The following is a 14,352-nucleotide window of genomic DNA, read 5'->3' on the forward strand; positions in this document are numbered from 1 at the left end:
AGTCACAGGTGTCCCTAACCAGGGCAGAATCCATTCTGGAGCCTCCTTCCTGGAATGTATTCCATCAAGGAATAGGCCTGTTTAAGGGATCTCTACGGCTCAGGGAGGAATTTACAGGATTAATCTTTAATACTTGCCAGCATCAGTAATTTGGTTATTAAAAAGAAGAAATAATAAAATAACAAACTGATCCCATACCATTTAATGAGGTTCTCCCCTCCCAAACACAAACATTCTTACACATATGTGCATGCACGTGCACATACCTGTCAGCTGCCCCAGAAAACTCATGGTGGCAGCAATGAGCACCAGGACCCCTGCCTCAAAGGGCACAGGTGGGGGTCAAGGTAGAGAGGTTGTTTCTTTAGGTGCCAAAGACAGCTATTCACAACGGGAGGACAAAACTAAATTAAGCAATTCTAGAGCCTGAATATAGAGTCAGGTAGGGGGGCCTGTGGGGGGCTTCCAATGCTACTGACAATGAATAATACATAAGTCAAAAGCCACTCAAAATGGTTTTTAAAAGTTGAATTTAATTGAATGTTGTCATGTAGATCCTACATTTGAATATAATCAGATTATAAATCATACTCCAAAGACTTCAAAGCCTACAGAGAGCCATCGAGAGAACTTACTTCTGGCAGGAAAGGTTATAGACAGTCATTCTGGCATTCAGCACACATTTAGGAGGAGCCTACTATGTGTCAAGCACTAGGTCAGATATTGGCAGCCACATCCCCAAATTCCTTGCAGACAAGAGGGAGAAGCAGACATGTAAACAGGTGATGGCTGTGCAATGTGATCGCCCAGACCAAAGCAAAGTACAATAGAAGGACGAAGGAGGGAACAGCACCTCTGTCCCAGGGAATCAAAGGGAGCTTAGCAGATGAGGCGACAACTAGGGTGGTCCATGAAGGGAGGAGTTTACCAGATGGGGAGGAGACAAAGGCATTCCAGGCAGAGGGAACAGCATATGCAAAAGTGCAGAGGTATGAAGGCATGGCAAGTCCAAAGAACAGCAAGCAATTCTGCTGGGCTGAAGCAATGTGAGTAGTGAAGGGAGCTGCAGCTAGAAAGTAAGTTGGGCCAGATGATGAGGCTTTTGAATGCCAAGCTAGAAGGTTTAGATGCTGTCCAATAGCAAGAGCTGAGCAAAGAGGATGATAGGCAAGAAAGTTAGAAGTTAAATCCATGTTAGAAAGAAGGATAGGGAGAACTAAGCCTGCTGCTCCAAAGACTACAGAGTCCTGGCGGAAGCGAGGACAAGAGATTCCTCAGAAAGCAGCATCCCCTCCACTAGGGAGAGGTTGGACTGACATCCTCCTTCCAAAGGAAAAGCTCATGAGATAAGCTGCATAAGGTCACATTTTCAGGGGTCCTGGATGGAAACCACTCCCTTCCATTTCAATCAGTGGCATGGACCAGGTAGAACTGATGGGTAAACAGAGAGACTTAGCAGGGAGGGTTTCTAGGTCTTAGAATGGGGTGCAGGGCCTGGTTCCCCCTCTGGAAGGGGCAGAGGTGGAGAGGTCATCGGGTGAAGCAGTCAGGACTCAAGACAGCATGCAACTCTCCATGAGTTTTGCCTTGAGGAAAGGTCAGGTCATCAAAAGCTTCAAGAAGCCTGTGAGGCCCTGAACAGGTAGAGAGGGTTCTTCATCACTTGCAAATAAAACTCGAGTTAGATGTTTATAAACCCAGGTCTCAAGAATCAAAGCAGGATTTCCAGCAATGGTGGAATGAAAAGGTCAGCAAATCTTCTTCTCAAAATCAACTATAAAACTGGACAGAATAGGCCCGGTGCGGTGGCTCACCCCTGTAATCCCAGCCCTTTAGGAGGCCAAGGCACGTGGATTATCTGAGGTCATGCATTCAAGACCAGCCTGGCCAACATGGTGAAACCCTGTCTCTACTAAAAATACAAAAATTAGCTGGATGTGGTGGTACACACCTGTGATCTCAGCTACTCGGGAGGCTGAGGCAGAAGAATCACTTGAATCCGGGAGGCGGGAGTTGCAGTGAGCCGAGATCACGCCACTGCACTCTAGCCTAGGTGACAGAGCAAGACTCCGTTTAAAACAAAACAACACTGGACAGAATAGAAAAGAATAAAAAATATAAAAAATTTGAGGATCCAGAAATCAACCAAAGGCAAAGCAACACATCAAGAAGCATTTGCTCATTTTGTTCATAAAAAATTGAACTTTGGATAAGAAAAGTAGGAGTCCACAAAATTCTAGCCTGTTGCTCTTCCCATCCCCACCCCCATCTTTTTGCAGCTCTTCTTGGGTGGGGCTAACCACTGGGGAAAAAAAAAGAAAAAAAAAAAGGGGCAGGGGGCATCTTGACAGCAGGAGGGCTGACTTGATTTGGAGCAGAAGGCCTCAAGCTTGGAGGTGTCCAGGGGTACACAGTAAAATCTGCTGGCTCGGCAGGAAAGCAAATGGGCAGGGCCCATAGCTCTGCTGGACTGAGGTTACAGTCCTAACTGGGACAAACAAACAGCAGAGAAAACAACAACAACAACAACAACAACCACCAGAAATTTAGCAGGTAGCTCCTGGAAGACAGAGCCACAGAGCAGCTGAAGAAGTATCTCTTCCTGATAAGCTGGAAGGTTGACACACAGGGAACACCTGAAATGGCCTGGTGGGAAGTAAAAGGAAGGAAGACTAGAAAACTGCCCGAACTTTTAAGGTGCTCCCCCAGTCAGAGGATGCGACATTTATGGCTCAATATATTTGCACACATCTCTGACCAATTGCTGGATGACCACCAAGTTAATCAGACATAGAGACAAATTTTAAGAAGTCAGGATAAAAATAAAAAGATTTTTAAAAAACTGAGTAGAGACATTAGCAGCTATGCAACACTAGGGAGAGAGATTCCCCAGATTAAGTTCAAATATGTTGCTATAAAACAAAACAAAACAAAAAACCAACAACAACAACTCTCAAGTGGGGAAATATCAGAATCCAAAGTTTGTACAACATATTATCTAAAATGTCCAGTTTTCAACAAAAATGTTACAACATGTAAAAAAACAGGAAGATAACCCATATTCAGAAAAAAACAAATTAATATAAACCAACTCTAAGCAGACCCATATATTAGAGTTAGCAGACAAAATCTTCAAAAGCAACTGCTAGAAATGCATTTAAAGATTAAAGAAAGCCACATTTAAAGAGCTAAAGGAATGCATGATAACAAGATAAGTCAGTAGAAATTATCCAATTTGATGAACAAAAAGAAAAAATTACTGAAGGAAAATGAACAGTCTCAGAGACTGGTGGGATGACATCAATTGTGCCAATATACCTGTAATGGGAGACCCAGAGGAGAGGAGGAAGAGAAAGGGGCAGAAAAAATGTTGGAAGAATCAAGACACCTTCCTAGTTGAAGTCCCCTTCACCTCTACACTTTGGATTTGGGAGAGTGGGGTGAGGAAGGTCAGGGGCTGCTGCATTTGTGGTGAGAGCCCCTGCAAGCTTCAACTCTGTGCTCAAGGAGGAGAAACTGCACCTACTGTGTGCTAGGCACCATGCCAATACTTAAATCAGCCCATTGGCCCCCACAGTAGTCTATGAGCTGTTCTATAGCCTCCTTCCCAAGATGCAGAAAAGGCTCTAAGAGGTAAAGCAACTGCCCAGCTCACAAAGCCAGCAAGTGGCCCATCTGGGACTAGAACCAAGGTCCCTCTTCTTCATGCCTTTCCCCCAACACTCTGATGCCTCTCAGCAGCTCACACTCTTATGCCATGGGAGACCCAGCAATGGAGGTCTCCTCAGAGCCCTGGATCAGGTAAGGACACCTGGAGGTGTAACTCTGGGCAGAGAGCAGTGCTGAGTGGGAGTCTGGGGCTCAAGAAGGAGCAGAGCAGGAAACAGGGTGAACACAGATCTAGCAGCCTACCGGTCCCTCTCCTCTTTCCACAGAGAGCTAGGGGCTCTCACCAGCATGGGCTGCCCCACTCCCAGGGAGACAGAAAGGGAGACATGCCCTTTCTCCAGAGGGCTGATTCACCAGGCAGGGGCTGGGGTTGAACAGAAGCTGATTCTGGGCCGACTCAGGATGCCCAAGTGCTTCAACTAAATGGACCCTGCAGGCTCCAGCTCCAGCAACCTCCTGCCTATGCCTGGCTGAAAGTCCATCTGGGCCTTGCCTCCCAGCTACAGGGCCACTCCTCGGATACATCACTCCCAGTTTCCATTCACCCTCACAATTCTCCTGACACGTGGACACCAGATGAGGAATCTGAGGCCTGGGCAGGCTGTGCAAATAGCCTGAGGCCATGCACCTGATGATCCTGGATTTGTGTCCTAATGTGATGGACTCCAAAGTCTGTGCTCCTCTCTCTATCTCTCTGGGGCAACTTGGTCTGAATAGTCACCCAGACTCCTCTCCTGGGAAGGCTGGGACCAGCAGCGCACATGGTTCATACCCCAAGGTCCAGCACTGTAAAGAGGGATGCTGTCTCCATCAAGAAAAGCAGCTCCCGCGTCTCAGCCTGACTATCCTTTCTCACTCAAGTGCCCTCTGCCTATGCTGTGCCCCAGAGCACCCTGAGGCCGAAACCAAAGAAAGGAGACTCACCTGCCATTAGAGGAAAGGAGATTCAGATCCCAAGTATTTACCACTCAGGAAGGCCCCATCTACAGCCTCCTCTGGCCAGTGCCCATCCCTTCGCTGGCCGCCCCAATCCGACCCCACCCCTGTGAGCAAGAGCACACTCCCCACCCCACCCCAACTCAGGGCACGAGCCGCACATCTCACTCATCTTGCTAGCCCAAAGTTCAGCCCACAGGAGGCACTCAGGGACAGTTGAACCCTTCTTCCTGGCCTCCTTTAGCATCTCGTCCTATGGAATCAGAAGACCCGGATGCCCAGCCTTTCTGAGCCCTCGCTTCCTTGTTCTTTAAGAATCTCACAGGAGTAGTAGGGATAAACGAGTGAGGAAATATCATAAGGAAGCCAGGAGACAGGAGGTTGGGCAGGGGGGTGGAGGACAAAGAGCAGGGGTGACAACGCAGGGCACACTGAGGACTGGAAGGGCTGAGAAAGACTTGAAGCCACCAAGGCAGATCAGGGTTGCAGAGGCAGAGGAGGGGGCAGAGCCCTGGAGGGAGGGGAGATCTTGCCAGGAACCTACTTAGGACCCAGGGGCTGGAGGGAGGTGTGACCAGTCCCCGCCCAGGCCCGAGGGAGGATGAGAATCAGGGCAGGTGCCCCAGCTGCTGGGGAAATAGCAGTGCATCCTCAGGCCCAGCCTGTCGCCAGCATGCTCCAAATTAAATAACTGCAACTCCCCCTTTATTTCCTCTCTGACAGCAGCTTATTGCGAAGGCAGCCACTTCTGACATTCTAATATTCAGAGTCACATCCTGTGGGATAAACACATCGCTGTTGTCTGAGCCAGTGATTTGTATCAGGATAGAAGGAATCTAGAAGGGGCAAAGAGGGGCTGGGGCTAGGGTGGGGGGCTGCTGACAGCTAAGGGAGAGAAGGAAGAGCACCCAGGTTCTACTGGATCATCCTGGATGCCCTGCAACAAGCCTCCAACCCCAGATTAGTTTGGGCTGTCTGATCATCTCTCCCCAAGCCACCTTCACTCAGTAGATGTTTCTGAGCACTCACTACATGCCACATCAGTGCTAGGCACTGTGAGGAATACAGAGATGATGAGTCAGAGACCCATGTTCAGGAAGCTCCCATGACACACGCCAGTGAGAGCAGGCAGCAGACATTCATCCAGGCACAGCATGTAGCCTAGTGGTGAAAGTCAGGGGCTTTGAAGACACACAGCCTGGGTTCAAATTCTTACTCTGCAAGCTGGGTGCAGTGGCTCACGCCTTTAATCCCAGGACTTTGGGAGGCCGAGGAGGGTGGATCACCTGAGGTCAGGAGTTCAAGTCCAGCCTGGCCAGTATGGCAAAGCCCCTATCTCTACTAAAAATAAAAATACAAAAATTAGCTGGGCATGGTGGCGTGCACCTATAATCCCAGCCACTCAGGAGGCTGAGGCGGGAGAATCCGTTGAACCCGGGAGGCAGAGGCTGCAGTGAGTGGAGATCACGCCACTGCACTCCAGCCTGAATGACAGAATGAGACTCCGTTCCTCCCCCGCCCCGCCCCCCCCCCAAAAAAAACACTTACTGTGCAGCTTACAAGCAGGGTAACCTTGGGGAACTTTGCAAATGTCAGTCCTGTCTCTTTAAAATGAGAACGGCCAGGCGCAGTGGCTCACACCTGTAATCCCAGCACTTTGGGAGGCCGAGGCGGGCAGATCATGAGGTCAGAAGATCGAGACCATCCTGGCTAACATGGTGAAACCCTGTCTCTACTTAAAAATACAAAAAAATTAGCTGGGCATGGTAGCGGGTGCCTGTAGTCCCAGCTACTTGGGAGGCTGAGGCAGGAGAATGGCGTGAACCTGGGAGACGGAGCTTGCAGTGAGCCGAGATCGCACCACTGCACTCCAGCCTGGGCGAGAGCGAGACTCCGTCTCAAAAAATAAAATAAAATAAAACAAAATGAGAACAACATGTTTCTATTATCATCCAGAAGATTCCACGAAGGAGGGCAAATAAAGTGTGGCCACCCTCAGTGCCTGGCACAAAGTAAATACCCATGGTAGGTGTGAAGAGGATACATCAGGTGGGATGAAATGCTTCCACAAAGAGGTGCCAGCCATCATCTCCATAGTGATACAGACAGCACATGCTGCTAATCTTATACTCCTGGGTTCACTAGGAGCTTCCCGCGATCACACATTCCTTGCCCAGCCTCAGACACAGGCGGGACCCCAGGCAGCTCGCTGCATGATGGATGCCTCATGAGCTTCCTGGCCATGCCAGTCAAGGTCCAGACGCCAGCACACATGTGCAAGGGGAAGGCAAATGCGGAATCTGACCGCACTGACAGCGGGCCACTTCCAGGGGATGGGAACAAGCAACTGGGTGAAGCCAAAGCATGAATTCAGAGGGTGCTCTTCACCTGGAGGATAATCCAGAAGGTTCTATGGGGCAAGGAGACCCAGAGGAGTAGGGAGGACTGCTGCTGAGGGTCTGTCACTGGCCTGGGAGATGACGGATGGCAAGAGGTGCTGGCTTCATTTAAAGGACCAGCAACATGGAAAGCCTAAAAGGATGGGGCTGGGGCTGGGGCAGGGAGAGGCCGGGAAGGGGGTGCAGAGGGAGAGGGGAGGGAGCGGGCACTCCTGGGGCTCCTGGGATTGTGTGAATAGGGCACAGATTTGGGTCAGGCCTTCCCAATTAGCCTTGAAAGGGAAAAACAATCTCCACAGGCCTGAAAGGAAGAACAAAAAAGAGGAAGAGAGAAACTAGGAGAATACCCTGAAGAGTTGCTGACGACTGCTCTGGCCTTTAAAATGCAGGGAGTATGGTAATCTAATAAACACAGCAACAAAGCATTTGTCACCAAGCTAATTTTATTAGAACAGATCTCAAATGGCTAATTTCCTTTTACTAATGAGCAAATTAGTTGAATCTCTGATCTGCTTTTAAGGCACTTATACTAATAAAACATGAACGACAGTGAAATTTGTTGTGAGATGCAATGACATGTGCATTTGGGTTGAAGGGAATCTCCAGGCTTGGAGAGTTGTTCTAACATGGCCTTGCCCAGAGGTGTCTGTGCTCTGTGCAGTCCAGCTTGGAGCCCAGCCCGGCCTGAGGGAGGCAAGATGTCAGAACTGATGGACGTAAGGAGCCCAAGGGACCAGCCTGGAGAAGGAGCTCTGAAGAGGGGCCTGGCTGGGCAACAGGGGAGAACTACACTTCTGGAAAGGCCCCTGAGCGGGGCCAGGGTGGCGTCAAACTTTCAGCAAAGCTCCCTCGAGGATGGGTCTACCCCCTGCCTGCCCCATCCTCCCTCTACCTCCAGGCTCGTATGCAGTGTGTGCACGGAAGTATTTCCCAGGACTTTCCCAGCCCCCTGTTGATCCCGGCTAGCTGCAAAACTTTTCTCCAAACCATCTTTCCAGGGCCAGAGTTGGTGCTTCTGACTCCAGCTCTTCAAGTTAGGGATGCAGGTGCCTGGCAGAGCAGGCAGGGCAATGGATCCTATGCAAAGGGGCTTTGGCTGGGCTTTGATCTGGCCAGTATTTATTACAACCAGCCACGGCAGGCCTGGGAGAGCTCTGCTTATGTGGCAGGGTTGATTGCCACCTAGAAGAACGTGTACAGGAGAGCCCTGGGCCAATCAGAGCCTAGGGATGTTGTCTTCAATGCTTTGAGCTGAGAGGAGGTGGAAAGGATCTCCTGCTTGCTACGGTGGCATGCTTGGTGTTGGCAGAGAGAGAAAGCCCAGGAAAGTGCCCCTGCGTAGGACCAGACACAAGGGCTATAAGGTGGTTGGGAACAAGCTGGCAAATACAGAACCTCCCCATGCACCAATCAGCCTTTGCAAAGAAAGGGAAGAAGGAATTCCTGTGAAGGGGATCCAGGACCAGGCAGTCTCCCTGGTCCAGCACATGCTGTAGTACCTGCTTTATGCCCTGAAGGGCTTGAGAGAGCTGGGGGACTGGAGTGGTAAGCCCTAAGAAGCTGCCCCAACAGTGAACCTGACTTAAAGGCCCTCAAAATGCCCAATAGAAGGCTGAGAACCTCCCCAAGCTGCAGATTGGCAGGAAAAGGGACCAGGATTCAAATCTTAGCTCAGCCACATAAATCTGGATCCAGCTCACCCATTGTTAGCTGTGTGATTCAGGTCAAGTTACACGGCCTCTCTATATTTCAGTCTACTCCTCTTCAAAAGGGGTGATACCAGGACTTATGCAAACTATCATACGAATTCAACAAGAAAACTACCGGACACAGAGCAAGCACTTAACACAGGTGTGTTCCTTTATTTCTGCTGGCTGAGTTGTAGGAGATGCTGCCCCTTTTAGGCCATGCTGAAAGCATAAAAACAACAGACAAAACAAGAGGCGCAGGGACTCCCAGGTCACAGGTTTGAATACCCTCATATTGAACTGCTTAATGAAAAGGGCAGCCTCAGGAGGAGAGAGTGTCTCATCACCAAAAGCAAGCAAGTATCTGGCATGGATGCCCCGAGGACCCTCAGTTCCCTCTGGGTACTGCCATGCAAGCTGCCCTTGTCCAACACCTGCTGGAAGTCACATGTACATACCACCACCCAGATGCCCTGGAGTAGTTTCCTGTTCTGCGCCCTCATCCTAGGAGGGGCTCCCTGCACCCAGCATAAATCCAGCTCCACAAACTGTCAAGGTATGAAGTATAATAGGAACAGCACCAGGAGGTCAGATGTGCGACAGACTGAGGGTTTGCAACACAATCCGTGGGCCACATTCCTCCATGCAAGTCAATTGCCCTAACGTGCAGCAGAAGTCACAGCCACGACCTCATCGGGCTCCCAGCGTCTCTGCACATGCCAGCCACTCCCCCAACCTGTCCATACCTCTCCTGCTGCTCACACAGTCCCCAGGGCCACCTCTCTGAAGTGCTCTGGCCTCATTCATTATTCAGCCATTTCCTCAGTTCAGAGGCCCTAGGGCCAGAGGGTTGGCTGTTTGTTCGCTCTTTCATCTCCCAGGTTGTGTGAGGAATGCAGAAACGCTGGGCTGGTGTCCAAGATGCCAACAGGAGGCTCTCAGTCCTGGGTCTGTGGGAGCCCTCACGCTGTATGCTCCAGGGCCTAACCTTCATAAGACTGTGCCCGCTGGAATTACCCCACTGCCAGAGCATGTCCCTCTGTACACCACTGCCAGAGCAGGGTGAGGGCCCTGACCCCCACCCTGGGGAGCCACCACTCCACCCACCGATGCCCCATCCCTGCTTCTAAGCGACAGTGGACCTGCAATTTCATCCCAGCGTGTCGAAGTCCAAGTGCCAGCTCTTTACAAGCAGTGAGTGGCCAGACCTGACTATTCCGTAAATAGCATGCGAGTCACCCAAGAATGAGCTTTGGACTGAAGGCAGCAGCAAAGCCTTTGCAAAGACAGAGGGAGAAAGACCCCTCCTGAAATGATGTCAAGATACGTGCCCACTCTAAAGCCAACATGGGAACCTGCTCAGTGTTTGTGCAGCCCTGATTCCGTGGGCTGCATGGCTGGGGGTCGGGAGGCACAGGTCCTTCTAATGGTGCCACGTATCGTGGGACATGTGTATGGAGCCGTGACATTGCGCTTCTTCCCTCCCAGGTTGCAAGTTCCTCTTTAGTCACTCAAGTGCCCCTGCCAAGAGGTACCAACCAGAAACTTAGCCTTCAGTCACCTGAACAAATGCCAGGGTTGAGGGAGAGGAGAGATACAGGGTCAAATTACCAGACCCCCAAATACTCCTTATCCCTTTGCCTGTCTTGGATCATTTCCCCACAGCTTTGAGCCTCCCACAAGATCAAAACTGGAGCCGTCGATACACGTCTCCAGCAGTCTAGAGTTAGATTCCTGGGCCAGGATGAGGAGATGGAGCCAGCCTGGGCTGTCCCCCAGGCAGGTGGAATGATAACTGCCATGGGCTCCCCGCTGCCTCAGACAGGGGAGGGTGCAGGATAGATGTGCCCCCAGCAGGGATGGCTCCCCATCGTCTCTCCTGCCCCTGCACCCAGCACTTCAGAATCAGGCCGGGACTGCAGCCATGAACTGAGTTTTTGTCTCCCCTCTACAAAGACCTATTTCAGAAACAACCAAAGGGAACGTTAAAGAAGTCTCTCACGCCACTGCACTCCAGCCTGGACAACAGAGCAAGACTCCATCTCCAAAAAAAAAAAAAAAAAAAACAGTCTCCTGGTGAAGCCACCGAGGGCAGAATGGAGGGAAGGCAGGGTGCCATGGATAACTGCACATTTGGATCTCAAAATATAGATTTCCTCATAGAAATCTAGGGGCCCCTGTGGGCACCCAGGAGACCTAGGACCAGGTGAGGGGATCAGACAAGATCTCAAAAGTGTGACTTTTTCGTTGACTCCTACAGCCCAGGCTGCTTTGTCAGAACCTCCCTCCCAGGCCGCGTTCGTTCCCTGGCTTTCTTCTGTGCTTCCCACAGAAAGGCCCGGTCTTAGCATAGAGGTTGAGGTGAGAATTCTGGCTTCTGACTGGCCAGAAGAGATAAGGCTAGCCTATTCAAGCTTTGTGGAGGTCCTGGCTAGGTGGGCCTGGAGATCTGGAACTTTGCAGAGGGCAGGAGCTGGAGACCCTCACCTGGGCCTTCCTAACGACCCCAACCTTCAAGCCCCAGGAGTCCCGAGTTTAATAATACACTGTATCCAGGAATAATATGATTAGCTCAGCCTAGTTTGGCCTCAGTCCCTGCCTTCGGGGTTTAATCACGTACCCTTACCCCCGCCACACTGTTCCCTGCCAGAGCCGCTCCCTCTCTCCTTTACCAATACTCATTTTACTCTCAAATCCTCCCATGTTCAAGAATCAGCTCAAGTCCCACCTGGTCCAACAGGCCCATTTCTTCTCTCCAGCCACTGTTGATTCATCTTTTGCTATCAGCCCAAAACATGTATTTTGGCACTTGACCGTATCCCATCTGGCAATTCAGTACATACTTTTCTTATACCTTTTCCCCATTTTTCATATACATTGTTGGTCATATGTCTCCAGCCAGGCTGATGGTAGGGAGCCTTTCTCTTCCCTAAGATTTCCCAGCACACAGCCTGCACCTCTTCACATGGCCACCCACCTCTGCCCAGACTACCACCATCACGCGATGCTGCTCCAGTCCATCCTGTGCAACTCTGCTCAATAATCATCCTCAAGCAGCGCTCTCATCATGCCATCTCCAGCTCAAAATCCATCCATGGCTCCTCACTGATAATTCAGCAAAGCCCAGACTTGGACTTCCACCAGGTCCTCCATGACATGGCGCAAGCTCTGCCCAAGGTTTCTCTATCATCCCTCTTTCACCTACACTCCATGCATCGAATACACTGATACCTCACCCAGTTCCCAGATACAACACCATTTCTTGTCTGATGGCCTTCCTCATGCCATTCTTGCCACCTGGAACAGTCTTTCCTGCCACTGCCATTTATCAATTTCTTACCCATAGTTTGAGATTGGGCTCAGAAACAAACTGCCCCCACTCAGGTCCACGCTGAGAGAAGGTTGCTCTCACCCCTGAACCCATGCTCCTCTTGGTACCTCCCTTAGAGTGTTGAACCATGGCCTGCTTCTTTTCACACAGCCTTCCTATGCACTTGCGTATACCCTTCTATGAGTGTAAACAACTGGGACAAGGACTATCCTGTATCTCCACAATCCAGCAAAAGGAGGTCACCAAGTGTCTTAGTCAGCTTGGGATGCTATGACAAAATACCACAGACTGGATGGTGTCAACAACCAACATTTATTCCTCATATTTCTAGAGACTGGGAACTGCACACTCCAGGTGTCAAAAGACTCAGTTCTTGGTAAGAGCCCTCTTCTTGGCTTACAGATGGCGGATTTCTCACTATATCTTCAAATAGTGGAGAAAGAGAAAGCTCTGGTCTCTCCTCTTCTTATAAGGACACTAATCCCATCATGGGGGCCCCACCCTCATGACCCCATCTAAACCTACTTACCTCCCAAAGAAAGTCCCCATCTCCAAATACCTTTACATTGGGGGTGTGGGGGTGGGGGGTAGGGCTTCAACACATGAATTTTGAGGGACACAAACATTCTGTCCATAACCCCAAGCCTTTCCTGCTTTCTCACATTTCCCAATACTTTCTTAAAGATAATCCAAGAGACTGGGTCAGGAGTTAGTCACTGGGAAAAGTACAGTGCCATCAGATGCAGGACAGATGTCCCCTCACTGTGGTCAGTGGGAGGGGGAGTGCCTCTCAGTTGCTGGCTTCAAGTCCCAACCCCACCACGGACCTCAAAGCAGGTCAGCAATTGGTCATAGAGACAGGGTCACCCATCTTCCTTTCTCAGCCCTCTGGGGCTCCTGTTCATAGGATATCAGGTTTGTGGGGAGATGGGGATTCGTGGGCCTGTCTGACAGCATTCCTTGGACTCTAGAGCTGAAGGGGGCTAAGAAAAGGCAGGACAGAGATTACACCAGCACCCACGTGGCTGCTCAGGGCCATATGTTCTGAATGAGAATCTTCTAATCCTGGGCAGCTGGCACATGATCAAGCATATGGCAGGATCCATGAGCCCCTTCCTAACCTTCCACCTCCTCCTGCCAAGTCACAGTTATTCCTCCCTGCCATCCATGCCCACAACCCCTGTCTTTCCCCACCCTAAAAACACCACATGCACGCACACACACACACACACACACACACACACACACACACGCACACCAATGGCCTCATCTGGACAGACTACTCAACCTGAAATAGGCTAGAACCATAAAGAAAACACGGAACAGTCAAGAACACCAAACCAGGAGTCCAAAGGCCTGGACAAGGGAGATCCCCTTCTCCAAATCCCAGTTTCCTCACCTGGACACCCTGCGAAACACTATGCATAATCATCTCCCTGAGGACCAGAAGGGGCATTGCCCTGGCCACTCCGAAACTGAGCTGCGGCCCCTGTTCTGCATAAACAGCGAGTTTCACCCCAAGTTCCTTTATCTGTAAAAGGAGGTAGTTGACTTTCCCCTCTGCAGTCCCTCCCACCCTACATCCTGTGTGCCCCCTGAGAGTCTGAAGTCCCAGCCTGCCCTGCCTCCAAGGTTGTTAGAGAATCACATGAAAGTGTGAATGTGGAGGTACAGAAAAGTCTGTGAACAAAGAGGATGTCCGCAGAAGCCGGAGTGGGAGGGAAGGAGAAGAACCCTGCCTGGTCTCATTCCTACAGTGGGACATGGCCGAGTCCTGGCTGGCTGGGCCAGTCTTCTCCCAAAGGCCTGGGGCCACCTCCACTATCTTGCTGATCATAGCAGATCTGCAGCTGTCTCCATTTGAGTTGGAAATGGTGGGCTTTTTGTAGTTTTCCATTTAAGAGCTTCAGACCCCTCCCTCTGCTTTTTTCCTTATTAAAGTTTCTCTCGCCGGCTTATGTAATATCCAAAAACCAATTGCTTATTTTCCTGTCTGCTTAGAAATGAAAGTGGGACTCAGAGGGGAGCCTGCAGGCCAGGAGGCAGCCCCAGGCTGAGCCAGAGGCACCGGGAGGGAGAAGACCAGGCAGCTGGCTTCGGAGCTGGGTTGTAAAGGAGCTGAGTGCTTGGGGTCTCCCAGGGTCTCGGGGTTGGAAAAGGGCCCCAGAGCTGAGCTCTCAGTTGACAGGGCCACTCTTCCTCTCCTCTGCTCTCCTTCACCCCCAAACAGGGCCTGGAGCACCGAGCCCTTCTTGAGGCCACAGCTCAACCAGTGGAATGGGGCTGAATCAGCCTATTCCAGCAATAGTCGGTCCTAGAAAGAAAGCAA

Source organism: Pongo pygmaeus, chromosome 9 (genome assembly GCF_028885625.2).
Source record: "Pongo pygmaeus isolate AG05252 chromosome 9, NHGRI_mPonPyg2-v2.0_pri, whole genome shotgun sequence".
Taxonomy (NCBI): domain Eukaryota; kingdom Metazoa; phylum Chordata; class Mammalia; order Primates; family Hominidae; genus Pongo; species Pongo pygmaeus.